At 48.3% G+C, this 16,074-nt stretch overlaps 1 protein-coding gene across 2 annotated transcripts in view; it reads right to left on the bottom strand.

The window, feature by feature from the left end:
- LOC115540416 (beta-2-glycoprotein 1) overlaps positions 1-16,074 on the bottom strand; it is a 76,807-nt gene that overhangs the window by 5,034 nt on the left and 55,699 nt on the right. The window lies entirely within an intron of this gene.

Below are 16,074 nucleotides of genomic sequence, written 5' to 3'. Positions count from 1 at the left end.
ACCGGTTGCCCTTCAAGTTTGTGTCAGCCAAGACAGCTTTGCTGCTGGCCCTGACGTCAGCTAAGAGAGTGAGCGACCTGTCTGCACTCTCTGTAGCCCCTTCTTGTCTTAGAATACAAGGAGATGTTACCAGCCCCGCCTCCATCGCAGGCTGCAGCAAGCGGCCAGCGGGCTCATTGGGCGATGTCCCGACCCACAAGCGCAGGCTATTACGGGGCGAGGGAGAACTATTCCCCTCGCATATTAAACAATGTGAGGTGGAGTCAAATATTAAGTAAAAATATTGAATAAAAATATTCATGCTGAGAGCTCTTGTGTATTATCAGACACATTAGAGCTGCTCGTTGATGACGTGCCGTTAGACGCATGACGTATGTTATGCTACGTCTGACGCATGATACTAGCGCGTATGTAGCTGTGTTTCTGGTACTGATCGGGACCAATGAGGCATAGACTATATCGTGTTTCGCCCTTTTAACCCAATAGCGATAGACTTAAAAGGCGAGGCCTATACGACATAGAACTGTAGGAGATCGCAATGAAATGGAGACGGAGACTTGATTTCCGGTGAAAAACACGAGAAGGATTTATTTCCCAAAACACAGAACCCGCACAGCCAGAGGTGCGTTCCTTAAGACCTGCGTTGTAACACCAGGTGGGTGCCACGCCCCCTTCCCTTAAAGGGGGCACGCACTATACAACATACACAGTGAATACGATACCGCTACAGACGCCCCCCCAGAATTCACACTCCCGAACAGTCAAGGCCAACGGGAAGGAGCCCTGAGCACCCGCCCGAAACGACTCAGCGGAACCGGTGCGGGGGCCACAGCAGGCAGTGCAGGAGTCATGAGGCGGTGTGGCTTGGAAACCGGAGGACGACCCCGCCGCGGGGGCAGAGCCAACCCCACGGGCTGGTCCAGATCCAGGTGGGCTGGCTTGAGGCGATCGACCGAAATGTAGTCAGGCCTGCCCCCGATGTCTACCAAGAAGGCCTTGTCACCGGCCTCCAGGACGCGAAACGGACCGTCGTAGGGAGGACGGAAAGGACCCCGATGGGCATCATGGCGGATGAACACATACCCCGCCGTCCGCAGGCTGGGCGGCACACAAGCCTTCGGGAGGCCGTGCTGCGAGGTGGGCACCGGCGTGAAACCCCGGACCCTGTCCTGGAGCGAGGTCCGCTCCTGGGCTGCCGACCAGGGAGCTGTGGCGGTGGGGATGAAATCCCCAGGAACCCGTAGTGGCTGTCCGTAAACCAGCTCGGCCGACGAAGCCCGCAGGTCCTCCTTAGGGGCAGTCCGGAGGCCCAACATGACCCAGGGGAGCCTATCGACCCAACCGTCATCCGTAAGGCTGGCCCGGAGTGCAGCTTTCAAGGAGCGATGAAACCGCTCACACAACCCATTAGCCTGGGGGTGATAAGCGGTTGTTCGATGGAGCCGCACACCCAGGCCCCCGGCGACCGCATTCCACAGCTCGGAAGTGAACTGAGGTCCCCTGTCAGAGGAGACATCAGAAGGGGGGCCAAACCGGGCGACCCAGGTGCCTATGAACGCCCGGGCCACGTCAGAGGTCGTAGTGGATGCCAGCGGGACAGCCTCCGGCCAGCGGGTGGTCCTGTCCACCATCGTTAGGAGGTAGCTGAACCCTTGAGAGGGCGGCAGGGGCCCCACCAGGTCCACATGCACGTGGTCGAACCGCCGCTCCGGCACTGAAAAATGCGCCAGCGGAGCAGTCACATGCCGATGCACCTTGGCTCGCTGGCAAACCACGCAGGCCCGAGCCCAGTCCCGAATGTCCTTCTTAAGGCCATGCCAGACAAACTTCCCGGCCACCAGCTGCTGTGATGTCCTCCGCCCAGGATGGGCAAGGCCGTGCACGGCATCGAAAACCTGACGCCTCCAACTGCCGGGCACGACCGGCCTTGGCTGTCCAGTGGAGACGTCACACAGGAGCGTGGCACCGACGTTGTCGTACTTGATGTCCTCCAACCTGAGTCCCGTGACAGCTGTCCTCAGAGCCTGGACCTCCGGGTCGGAGGCCTGATCACCTGCCATGCTGGTGTAGTCGATTCCCAGGTGGACAGCTCCTGCGATGGCCCGGGAGAGGCAATCAGCCACGTGATTGTCCTTACCCGCCACATGGCGGATGTCCGTGGTAAACTCGGAGATGTAGGCCAGCTGTCGCTGCTGACGGGCAGACCACGGCTCCGAAACCTTCGCCATCGCGAACGTCAACGGCTTGTGGTCCACGAAAACGGAGAATGGCCGAGCCTCCAACAGGAAACGGAAATGCCTAATGGCGAGGTAAAGGCCGAGGAGCTCTCGATCGAAGGTGCTATATTTCCGTTCGCAGGGGCGGAGCTGCCGGCTGAAGAATGCCAGCGGCTGCCAGACGCCGTTCACCAACTGCTCGTGCACGGCACCAACAGCATAGTCCGAAGCGTCGGTGGTCAGGGCAATCAGCGCCGCAGGCAAAGGATGCGCCAGCATAGTCGCCTCGGCCAATGCCCGTTTAGTGTCCCCAAAGGCCGCCTCTCTCTCAGCGGTCCAGTCAATAATATGCTTTGTTGTCTTACCCTTGAGTGCCTCATACAGGGGCCGCATGAGCCGGGCCGCACGGGGAACAAAACGGTGATAAAAATTCACCATCCCCAAAAACTCCTGCAGGGCCCGAACTGTAAGAGGGCGCTGGAAGTCCGCCACTGCAGCCACCTTCGAGGGCAGGGGAACAGCTCCCTCCTTGGTGATGCGGTGGCCCAGGAAGTCAATGGCGATCCGGCCGAATTGGCACTTGGCTGGATTGACAATCAGGCCATGCTGGCTGAGCCGCTCGAAGAGTGTTCGCAGATGCTTCATGTGCTCGGCCGTGGAGGCGCTGGCGATCAGAATGTCATCCAGGTAAACGAACAGGAATGGCAGGTCCCGCAGCACGGTGTCCATCAGGCGCTGAAAGGCCTGGGCTGCGTTCTTCAGGCCGAACGGCATCCGTAAAAACTCAAATAGTCCAAACGGAGTGATCACCGCCGTCTTCGGGACGTCCTGCGGCTGGACGGGCACCTGGTGATAGCCCCGAACGAGGTCCACCTTGGAGAACACTACCGCACCGGCCAGGCGGGCAGAAAAGTCCTGGATGTGGGGAATCGGATAGCGGTCGGGCACCGTAATGTCATTGAGCCGGCGGTAATCCCCACATGGACGCCACCCACCGCCAGGCTTCGAGACGATGTGGAGCGGGGAAGCCCAGGGGCTGTCCGATCGCCGGACAATTCCAAGACGCTCCAGGGTGTCAAACTCAGACCTAGCAACGGCGAGCTTAGCAGAGTCGAGGCGCCGGGCCCTGGCGTAGACCGGCGGGCCAGTGGTCGCGATGTGATGCTCCACTCCGTGCTTGGTGGCGGCAGCTGAGAACGTGGGCTCCGTAAGCTCCGGGAATTCCGCGAGGAGGGGGGAAAACACATCGGAGGGTGAGAGTGCGCCCGACAGCTTCGTCGTGCCCGAGCCACTGAGCTCACATGCCAGGGAGCTAAAAGTCTCAGCACTTATCAAGCGCCGGTTCATCACATCCACCAAAAGGCCATTGGCGCAGAGGAAATCGGCGCCGAGGAGGGGTGTGGAGACCTCCGCGGTGACAAAATCCCAGCCGAAACGCTGACCCCCGAAACATAAATTAACAGTCCTAGTCCCAAAGGTGCGGATGGGGCTGCCGTTGGCGGCCTCCAGGGCGGGGCCGTGGCCGCCCCCTATTCTGTCAATGCGTGACGCGGGCAGAACGCTCACCTGGGCCCCCGTGTCACACAGGAACCGTCGCCCAGAGCCTGTATCTGTGATGAATAACAGACCCCCAGAACGGCCGACACACACGGCAGCTAGCGAGTGCCGGCCCGTGCATTTCCCGATGCCACGAAACTGCACGGGGGGCGGCACCTCCTAGCTTTGGGTCCATACAGGGCGTGGAAATAGCACAGGCCTGCAGACTGCTGTGGCTGTCGTCGTGTCGCCGCGGCCACAGCGATGGTGTCCGTCATCTCCAGGTCGCCAGTGGTGTGAGCCAATACGGCCGTGCAGCGCTCGCGCCCGGCGGCGAAAAAGCGATCCGCCTCCCTAGCCAGAGCCCGAAAGTCCGTGGTGTCGCTGTTGGCTAGAGCTGCCCTAACACGCACTGGCAGCTGCTGCATAAATAAAGCCCGAAACAAAAAACAAGGCCTATTACTCCCCAGGAGATTGAGCATGTGATCCATGAGCTCCGATGGTTTGGAGTCCCCGAGGCCATTCAATGCCAGAAGCTGCTCGCCCCGTTCAGCCTCCGACAAACAGAACGTCTCCATCAGGAACCCCTTTAGCAATGCATACTTCCCACGGGCCGGGGGGTCCTCGAGAATATACATCGCTCTGGCCGCCGTCGAGCCACCAAGCGCGGAGACTACATAATAAAACTTGGTTTCATCCGCAGTAATCCCCTTCAGCGCGAATTGCGCCTCCGCTTGCGCGAACCAGACCCGCGGCTGCCGTTCCCAAAACTCCGGGAGCTTCAGGGAGACTGCCATCACCGGAGCAGCAGCCACGGAACCTTCCGCCGAATCGAACTCCATAGCCCAATCTCCGATCTGCGCGTCCTCGCTCTTCCAGCGCATAGAACAGTAATCCGGTAAAACGTCCGGAAACTGTCAGGGTCACCAATGTAGGAGATCGCAATGAAATGGAGACGGAGACTTGATTTCCGGTGAAAAACACGAGAAGGATTTATTTCCCAAAACACAGAACCCGCACAGCCAGAGGTGCGTTCCTTAAGACCTGCGTTGTAACACCAGGTGGGTGCCACGCCCCCTTCCCTTAAAGGGGGCACGCACTATACAACATACACAGTGAATACGATACCGCTACAGAACGATAGTTACGTATAGTAACTCTAGATTCTACGAGTATAGGCGAAGCCTTTTAAGTGTCGGCCTCATTGTCCTTTAAATAGCTGATGAAAAGCTGTTTATAGGGAGAAGAAAGTCCGCCGTCGGTGGTGGGTGGGGATTACTAATTTTTCAGTGCTACGGCTCACGCCTAGGGATAACCCAATAGCGATAGCCTTAAAAGGCTGTGCCTATACTCTAATAGAATCTAGAGTTACAATACGTAACTATCATTTTTGGGGGGCCTCAAAGTTATGGATACAAATCAGTTCCCATTTTACCCAAGAAGACCAAGCAGGTAAAACGGTTAAAAGACACTACAGATAACAGATACAGAAATAAATAAATAATATTAAGTAACAATAATTAATAATAAATATAACCACAAGCGGTGATTAACGGGTCCCGAGCAAAATGAAAAGTCAAGAACACACTAATGGAAGATACATAAATATGACATATAATTATGAAGGATAGATGTTGATGTTCCCCTTAATGCCATACTGTGCCTCGGCTTTCAGGTGCCTGGGCTGCAGAGCAATGGCCCAATGTCATGTTCAGCAGGTTAACAATTGAACTCTCAATTGTTAACCTGAACTCTCACACTAAGGATCACCAGTACAAGGCATTATCCCATTGTGCCACTGCTAAACCTGAAATTTAGCCTCATTCACATGTTCAAAATATCTATTGATAAGCACACAACATCCAGAAAACTCCAAGCAAACATTTCTCAACTAAATTAAGGGCTTTCTTAAAAGCAAATACCTTAAAAATCTTGAAGTGAGCAGTATAAGTTTGCAAAAGACAGAATAAATGTGCAAATCTTTCCCAGCACACTGTTGATAGTTATCTTTCTTCAAATGGGTAACATAGACAAGTAGCCTACCTATATTTTCTTGGTAGCTACAGAGATTAGATCATTTCACGGTAGGGGGGGAGGGTATGCAAGTAGCATCCAACACTTTCATGGGTAGCCACATTCCAACTCTCTGGATAATGAACTTACCGATTAATTAGCCTAAACGTCTTATCAGATCACCAAGGAGATGTAGCAAATCAACCATATTCTTCGAAGTAACCATTCCAACCACCGTTCAAATGGCACAGTCTGAGACATCATAACAACAGTACCGTATTTTCCGCACTATAAGGCGCACCTAAAAGCCTTTCATTTTCTCAAAAAACGACAGTGTGCATTATAATCCGAAGCGCCTTATATATGACGAACACTTAGGCCCGTCCACACGGAGCCGAAACGGGCGAAAACGATCCGATTTCGATTTATACGGTTCAGGGATATCTCCATAAAGACGGAGTCATTTCGAAACCGCATCGAGCTGTAGAAACGCTGTAGTAAATATTCAAGGCGCTGGTTCTCCACAGAAAAAAGTGGAGCGCATCAAGCCTGCGAGCTGTATACAAACATTCAGTCACGAGGAGATTAAACCTTTTAAATTTAGCAGAAATACTTTTTAATGTACAGTTAGTAATAACATTATTTAAGGGGCTTTATTTAAAGCTACAAAAAGAATACAAATAAAATAATAAATAAAAAATTCAACGCAACTCTGACGTCCCCAGCTGGTTGGGGGCTAATGCCATAATCATTTGCGTTTCAGGCGTCCACACGAATCCTAACACGAAACCGCATAGGTCCGGATAGATTTGAAACCATCTCCCTGAAACCACCTCCTCTTTTTTTATTTTCAGAAATGTGCGGTTTCGGATTCGCCGGCTCCGTCTGGACGGTCGGCCGAAACGCACAAGACTTATGCGGTTTCACCAAAAAATCGGGTTCGTGGGGACGGGGCCTTAGAAGGCGAACACACGTTCACCAACTCGGGGAGACAGCGCCGGGAGACTTACGCCACTATTTGACAATGGATCGTGGATGCCTGGGCTGATATATCAGTCCCAACTGTGGTCCGAGCTTTCACGAAGGCTATCACTGAATAATCACTGAACTGCCAGGGAACTGCAGCAACACTGACTCGGATAATGACGAAAGGGAGCTGGGCATGTTGGATGCCGTACTCGCCCAAGAAGAAGAAGAATTCAAGTGATTCGTGGACGCTGAATTAATTGAAAAACTGAGCTTTACGTGTTATACGTAACTGAACAATGTTGAGTAATGCACTAACGTTTGAAATAGCGGTATCAGATTGTCTTTCTTATACGTGTTTACAACTGAACAAGGCTGGGAGATATTGTTAATATGCACATTAACGTTTGAACATCGTTATTAGTATGTTATTATTATATTATTATGTTATTATTAGGTTTTTTTGTTTTTTTGGTTTTTTTTGCAACTTGTGAGAGGCTGTTGGTGGTGTATAACCCTTCTTTTTCAAAGCTCCCCAGTCAGCTACTGTCAAGGACCAGCCTTCTACCTCCAGCCTTGCTAGTCCACAGCCACGGCCTCACCAATCCTTATCAGGCAGTTACCTTGCTTTCCATGTGATCATGAAGAGGCTATCACTATATGTACGCTTATATATTGTTTGTCTTACTTGTGATGATACAATGTTTATTATCACTATAATTGGAAGGATTCCAATGTGCAGGAAACATCAACCCATTTGAAAAGTCACCAAAATACTTGGGTGTTACTCTGGATAGAACCCTAACCTATAAACAACACCTCCAGCAAGTCAGAGCCAAGGTGGAAGCAAGAAACTGCCTCATTCACCGTCTCTGCGGAACCTCGTGGGGAGCAAGTTTCCCTGTACTCCGGACTGCTACTCTAGCACTGGCCTACTCAACAGCAGAATACTGTGCACCTATTTGGTGCAAATCCACTCACACCTCCAAGCTTGACACAGCCCTCAACCACGGCATGCAGATAGTTTCAGGATGCATAAAATCGACACCAACCTCATACTTACCAATCCTCAGCGGAATCCCACCACCAGCAATCCGTCGTGAAGCAGCCTGCCTTAACCTTGCACAGAGTGCTCAACGCAGAGCCAGCCACCTACTCCACCACGACATCAACTCAAACGACCCAGCACCACGCCTACCGTCAAGGGAACCAATCTCTGCAAGACTCCAGGGCCTGCTGCATGAGGCAAATGGCCAGCCACCTGGGTCCTGGACCATCACATAATGGACCAAACAGTGGGGCCAAGCCAACACCAAGCTACATGGCTACATCGAAACACCGTCCACAAGGCCTGCAGGACACAACCTCAACCAAAAATCCTGGGTACGACTTAACAGATGCCGGACAGGACATGGACGCTTCAGAGCCAACATGCACAGGATGAACCTTTGTGTTGCCCCTGACTGCCCCTGTGGAGCCCCAGAGCAAACGGCTGATCACATCATAAACGACTGCACCAAGTACCAGTGCCCTGGTCTCCAGGCACTGTCTACCCTGAACAGTGAAGCACTGGCATGGCTAGAGGACACAAGCTTAGTCATTTAACAGTATTGAGATGTACTTTGTGACATACGAATATATATATATTGGAAGGATTCCCTTGTTTAAGCAGCCAGACAATTGTGAAACAGAGATGCTTCAAATGGACACAAGCCTGTCCTCAGTCATTGAGGATGACCCGAAAAACATGAGTCACAGTCAAGTTCAAGCGCAACCTCCAGTTCAAGTGCCTCAGAAAAGCAAGGGGAGTGGGATCAAAGAAAATGGATTGTAAACGAGTCTATTATCATGGAAGTGTTTAGCACATGCCATTCATTTGCCGTACCCATCACTGATAAAACAGTGACAACTACAGTCAGTCAAGTAAAGATTGAATGGCCATGTTGGAAGAATCATCATGGCAGGTGGTCATCATGTCCTGACGGAAGAGGAATGGCGCAGAATAACCTTCTTGTTCCCACTGCTACATTTTCCTCTGGAACAACTTTCACTGTAGTACACGAGTGTGCAGCATCCTAAACTTTCAACTCATGAAGAAATACTACATCCAACCCTACCTTATTCCAGTAATACTCTTTGCATACAAGAATCATCATGAGAATCTCATCAGGCGACTTATGACAGAAAAGGCTGAAGGCAAGTCCATAGAGCTGTGTGGAGATGCCAGGTCTGACTCACCTGCTGAGTGTTGTTTTTTTCTTTAATACAATCACATGGATGTATGGATTGTAAGACGTGTGTTAGAAGTGTTTTCCTCTGGATAGTTAGGAGGACTCAGATGTTGTCACACTATTACATTCTACAAGGAATCTAGAGGAAGCCTATCTAGAGGAAGTAAAAGTCGTAACAAGGTTGCCGTAGGTGAACCGGCGGAAGGATCATTAATGTTTTGCGTTGGAGCCGTCCCCCACACGGTCCCGAGGGTCGAGAAAAGGTCTACAGCTGGCTAAAGGTCGAGAAAAGGCTACAGCTGCAAGTATTCCACCTATTCATTTCAGCTTCTATCCAGTAATGACATCATCCACTTTGAACTACTTCAGGTACAACTATAATGCCGCTTGTCCGATTTGTAACACTATACACTGGGTGACAGAAAGTAAAGATAAAGCAGTGAGAGTTTTCTATTTGTTTTCCCTTATCCTTGTATGATCAAAGAGGATTGGGTTGCAGTGGAGGCTTCTCCAGTGAGGAGAGGGAGGAAGATAACAAGGAAGATAAAAAAGAAGATTATTGCCTTTAAATATGAGTACTTTATGGCCTTTGTATATGTAATGTTAGTTTCGCTGGGTAAAGGGACATTAGCACCACCTATCGCCTACTGACGATTACTTCAGGGAGGACGTTTCTCCCTCAGCCTCCAATGACTCCCATTCATTTCCCGAAAGTGTTGGCGGCCGCTGAATAACATGTGGTTCAATGGGAGAGAGGAGAAAAGTCTTCTTCTGAGTGGGTGTGACTAGCTAAGGGATCTGGATCGCATCATTGCTATTCAAGAATAGGCTGGTTCCCTTTCTTCGCTATGAACCAATAAGCAGGAGCCCTGCCTATGGAGCAGCCCGGAGGGAGTAGGGTTATCCCCTCAAGTCTAAGCAACGAGAACAAACAAACCCGACAATCAGTCGTATGCCTCTGTTCCACCAAGCGATGCACTACTGTTCGTTGTAGTACAGCGTGACTCGGTTCCGTTTCCGCCGAGCGGTGCGGTTCGGTGTGGCTCGGTTCGCTTATCTTGGCGTCTCCAACACCAAAAGTGGTGCAATGTCCCGAAATAAACGCGCTGAGCCTCCCGATTTTTCGACACTCATCTGTTGGGTTACCAAGCCGTCTCAAAGGGTGGCAAAAACGTGGAGCTACACATGCCTTTATTCTGAAATCACTTTAAATCCTGTTTTGTGTGACCAGGTCCCCGTTTCCTGAAAGTATCGTTAGCCTAAGTGGATCGCAAAGTGCGTTGTACGAGCATCGTACAGTTTTCACACCTTTTTCCCGAAAGCATTGTTGGTAACGAACGTCGTGAAAACGCTCGTAGCTAACGAGTGCTCCAGGGTACTCGTAGGACGCTAAGAGCATCGTTAGCCTACTATAGAGTGAACTCATTATTGCATGCGGGTGTCTTCATTCATAGAAAAATTAAAACATTCGGGAGTATGCAATAATACAAATTACTCTAAAGAGGTCTGAGACTCCGTGCACATCCCCGCCTTCCCCAGTGAACCAAGAAACCCCACGCCGTGACGAACGGGGGATTTGACCCCCTCGGTTTTGCACAGGAAATGGAGATAAGAAGGTGAAATCACCGGGCCTGCCAAGCTGCGACCGAACCGGCTCGGCAGTGTAAAAAGACCTATAGCCAGGGTTCGAGTTCCTTTCCACATGCTGAGTAATATTGACATTAAGTGGGATAATCATTATCGGGAAAATAAGCCCAGACAGGGCGAACCGGACACCGATGCGAAACGGAGGTGCTTCGACCTGAAGGGGCTTATTTTCGATTATGAGCGGCTACTTGCCAAACGAAAAAATAACTTTTTACAATTTATTTGTTACCATACGTAGTGTTGATCAGCAGAGAAAGTTAGTCAAAGACGTTGACGTCGCTTAGCAACCGAAGAAGCTGGCGTTGTTGTGAAGGGCCCATGCAAGTGAACGGAGCGTTCCACGGCATTGAGAAGGGCCGTGTCATAATAGCCAATATTTACGTCCTATATCCCCCACCCCCGTCAAAATTCAGCGCAATGGAATCATACCTCGAACCCTGCCTATAGCCTACTTCATCCTGCCCAACAATAAGGGCAGGATCTAGACCAAGCTCTCCTAATCGGGACAGCAATAGCCGTGTTTGAATGATGATGAATGAATGGAATGTTGCATTTTTAAGGTCTACAAATATTCTAGAGAGCCAATCAATGAAACCTTATGTGGAATCAGATAAAGTCGGCTCCCTTGCTGCGCAAAGTGTTTCAGAAATCAGCAAATTAAGATAAATGTAGTTGACACACAAGATATTTTGGATTTTTGTAATATGGAATTATTTCAGGGGGGGAAATGCTGTGAATAAATGTGTGCACAGTGCGTTCAGGATTAGGACTGATATGTCGGCCTAGGCCTAATCAATTGTGTTTTAATATCTTTAGCATTCATATTATTGCACTCTATTCTTTTCGTAGGCTACTCTGCAGTTGGCCTTGAAGGGGAGATATTTTAACCCTTTTAACCCCATTTTCCTGCGACATTCCTGAGTCTCCCCCTGCGTCATAGCCCGTGTCAGCACCATGTCAGTGTACAGGTACAATCCTGCTAACGTCGTGAGTGCAGCGAATGCGAGGTCATGTTAAGAGGAGTTTCGGGAAACGCTCCAAAGAAATTAATGATGGTTCGAAAGATCGATCGTGAGAATGATCGTACGAGCGAAGATCCATCGTTATCGGGAAACTGGGCCCAGGGGCCTGTACTACGAAGCTCGATTAGAGGGTTAGCGAGGTATGTTGATCTGAAAGCCTGGGTTAGCTGTACCACGAAAGTCTATCTCTTTAAGCGTCGCTGTATCACCATGGTGACTTACACTCGCAACCAAACCTGGTCGGGAGCAGCTTTTCAGCTTATGCTGCGTTTTAATATCCATCCGTCACGGAGGTCCGAGGACGTTGCCTATCGACATGCACAAACACGCCCCTTTTCCTCGGACGGCGAACTCGCCATCTCGGTTGAACCAGAGAATGCCTAATATGAGGAGAATGGGTACTCGCTGGTTAGTTCCGGTTTTCTGGACTGGTTGCAGTAATAATCTCTGTCCACGCGGTGCGCTCGCAGGCGAGTCCAGAATGAATGGGAGCCTATGGGGTTTAATCCTCAGAATCCACTTTTCTCACGATGTAATTTTTTGTCAAGTAATTTGAAAGTTGCGTCCAAAAGGAGGGGCTAAGATAATAAACTCAGCTGAATATTGCATTTTTTAAGGTCACGTATCTGTTCTAAAAAGGCGTTCAAAAAATGTGATGACGTCACACATTGTCATACTGTCAGAGGTACTGCTTTACGGCAGGTTCTGAAGCACTTCGTCACTTCCGCATTTCCATTTTCCCGCAACGATAACACCAGCTGTTGGAGATAAGGCTTTTTCTGGCTTAATACACTAGTTAGAGTTTTAGTGAGCTAATGTAAAAAAAAGAACTGTGCGAATGTTTTACATATGTATGTTACTTACAGAGTGTTTTTTTTTTTATCCTCACTAGTGCCAATGATAAAGCTTTTTTTTTAGTAACGATTATGAGCCATTTCTTTCTCCTGAAATAGAAACCTGGATTAGAATCATAATTTTAAGACTGCATCAACTTAGTTTACGTCAGTAAACAATTTCGTAAAGAGCAGTGTTCTGTTGTACTCCTCATGCCTCTTCCTTTCTTGATCTCTACAGTTGGACCTTGATGCTGTGACAACGGACAAGTCTTCTTCCTCTGTCCTTTTTCCCTGCCTCTGTTCAGTATGTTCAGTGTTGTTAAATCATTTCTCTTTTTTTTATTATTTACTATTAGTTACTGTTCTTATTGTGTTCTTGTTAGTGTGATGTTTGAATAAACTTGCCTTTTGCAATGTTGGTATAATGTTTGTATAATTACTGTTATACAACTGTTGCTGTTTCAATGTGACCCAGACCATATTTCTCCTTTAACAAACATGTGTAGCTTATAATGTGTTGCAGGGCAGAGCAATTATATTCAATGGCTTAAAACAAACCCATCTGTAAAGATCAGTGAATGCATAGAAATCAATGACAAGTGGTGTAGATGGTTTTCCCTCTGTGCAAGATCATTAGCCCAAGTCCTACAAAAAAAAACGACTGTAATAGCAGATGTTGAAGTTGTTAAATCATCAACAAACAATTTGTATGTAACAATCGGTTAAGGTAAGTTAAGTGCTTGAGTCTCGACACTTTAGAGAATGTTTAGCGCGCAACTTGAATAAGCCATGTGCGATTTTACCCGGGCTCCAGCGCAACTTTCCCTACCAGGTGCAGCCTTGGGTAGCCTAGGACCATTCATACAGGAGCAAGCAAGAACGTTACCTTTTTCTTTCCTTGGGAAACGAAAAGACGGACAATCCGTTTCCACTGTTGGAGCAGTTTATCATTGCACATTTACGAGGCATTTCTTTTTTAAACTATCTTTATTTTCGAAAAATAGACAATGCAGATGAAATGATATTGAGCGGGACATTGACTGTATTATTTAAGGTGGTCATACCGTACGTACCATGTATATAACACATTGAACACAAGAAATGGAAGAAATTCCATTTATGCCCATGTACTTCAACCATACATAACTATAAAAAATAAAAGGGCCTGCAGGAAAATATAAATACAGTACGCAAAAATTAACCTTGACGGATAGTCCAACTTAAGATAATGTTACTGATTGTGCTTCAGCTTCAGATTCCGTCAAGAGGGGTCTCTGGTCGTAATCAGTCGCAAGTCCGTCCCTGACCAATCAGCATTCAATAGCAGAATGCTAGCGTGTACGGCCAACAACGGCCCAAACTGTAAGAAATCGAAAGGACATAAGTACTCATTCATTTGACTTTTGAACTATAATCTATGTTGAACTTGCGGAATCTACAATAATATTTGCGATATTTCAACAACAAGCAGGTGAAAGAGACATATTTAGTCTAGCCCCATAGACTCCCATTAAATCTGGACTCGCCCGCGATCACCCCCAATGGATGTCTAATGGAACTACAACCAAGATCGGTACAATGGGGCGTATAGGAAATGCCCAGGCTTTTCGTAGACAGGCTCTGGTTGAACTCAGTGGTGACCGAGCAAAATTCCGAGACAGAATTCAAGATGGCTGCGCCCATTGTGACCTGTTATGTGACCTATGAACTGTTTTCATTGTGCTTGGACCACTTTGGTGGTTTAAATGGCAATTTCAATAACTCGTATTACTGCAATACCTTACTGCGTATCTCTGCCTATAGCCTACTTATTTTGGAGCGCCTGGTCCTCTGCCAATGCTACCGCCACAACAGCTTTCCGGGTGGCGTCCTCGTTTCCTCCAACGACCGAGCAAAATAATAAAACGCTTGAAGTGTGGACGTGGCGTCAGATCCGAGATCCAAGTCAGTTCGCAGAGAATACTCGAATGCAGCATTAGTCTACCCGGAGATCAGCTACTTATATCGTGGTGCGCAGCTTCCTAGCCCCTCCTCCGATAATGGCGTCACCATTTGTGGGTGTTCCCGTGGACCTTGGCGCACTTATCGTACAGGCGTCTCTCCGGAGACGGAGGGTTTTTCGGGACAGAACCGATCCCTTGGCATTGTCTGACGATATTCTTTATGAGAGATACAGATTCTCAGAGTGTTTTCGTTATTTGATCTTCCTTGTTGGACCGTATGTAGTCAATGCTACTCAAAGAAGCCGTGCACTTACTAGCCTCGTTTACATGGACACATCTGATCCGCATAGATTTCTATGCGGAATAGAAAATGATTATATATACGCCTCATTCGGAATACAATTAACTGTTCGGCATAGAATTCTATGCCAAATAGAAGAGGTGGTGTAGTCCGTTTTAATCGACATGTATACACTTATTCCGAACAGATTGGGGTTTACCTTAGAGCAGCTGCAGTAGTTCGCAATTGGTCCACTGAGCTCCGTTGGTACTTTTATGCACACCGAACTTGACCGCTGTCAAAGAAAGTGGATTTATTGCCTGATTCACGTCTTTGTTCGTAAGTAGTCCGGTAAGCGTGTCCGGTTGCTAAGCGACGGGACATGGGTGTTTATTAATGACGTGTTTGCGTATCGTAGTGTCCGCGCGCGTCCGAGATAACGGTAAATGAGTAGGCTACTACTAGTACTTTTGCAGGCTGAACATTAAAATACTTCTTAACTTAGAGAGACCACTCTCTAACATCCATTAACATCCACATTTGCCTCAAACAATGTTAGGCTTACAGCCTATGTAAATAGTTGTGAAATAATGTTCTTGTTTTTTAGGCCCAGATATTTTTATTTGGTTTTACAAATCAAGAGTAGGCCTGATTTGACAAATTGGCTTTGCATCCTTTCCTTCTGCCCTTGTAGTCCAAGACATGCTGCCCACCAGCTTTCAAAGTACATTGCTGCCACTGGTGGATTTGTATCAATTTTATTCACATAATTATCCCTCCCTGCTATGTTTTAGTTTACCAAAACACCCTGAAACAACTTGAGTCTCACATAAGTATGCCCCCTTACGCCACTAACATTGCAGCAGGCCAATGGCAACCAAGCGCGCAGTCCTTCCTCCCTCACTTTAAAAACCACCAGCCGCCACTGTTGGTTTGTATATGAGCTCTAAATGAAAATCTATTGCTCATTCATTCATTTCTATTGTTTTTCTTCAATTGGTAATGGAAGGTAGTGTGACGCCCAAAAGTAATGTATATTTGTTTTTGTGAATCGTATTATACTTTAGTGTTTTCTGCAATTAACAAGGGTTGCTGAAGTTACATGATTTGTGCATTTCGGAAGATTGATTTACTTGGTAATATGGACTTGTTTTACTCGCTCCCCACCAGCAGGGGGCAGGCTTACGGTAACAATTTCCTGTGCGTTATTTGAAAGCTTTCTCATAACTACAGAGACTTCGAACGAATGAAGACGCTGTTGCCCTGTTTCATCATTTTTCCCTGTATTATCTGAGTATTATCTGTTAGCACGGTGCCGCGGCTGTGGTTCCCGTTACACTAGCAGTTCAGTTGCCATGGAGTCCAAAGGCTGTAGGAGTTGTTT

This window comes from Gadus morhua, chromosome 3, assembly GCF_902167405.1.
Source record: "Gadus morhua chromosome 3, gadMor3.0, whole genome shotgun sequence".
Lineage (NCBI taxonomy): Eukaryota > Metazoa > Chordata > Actinopteri > Gadiformes > Gadidae > Gadus > Gadus morhua.
Note: the sequence above shows the minus strand (reverse complement) of the source record. Positions and strands in the feature narration are given on the sequence as shown.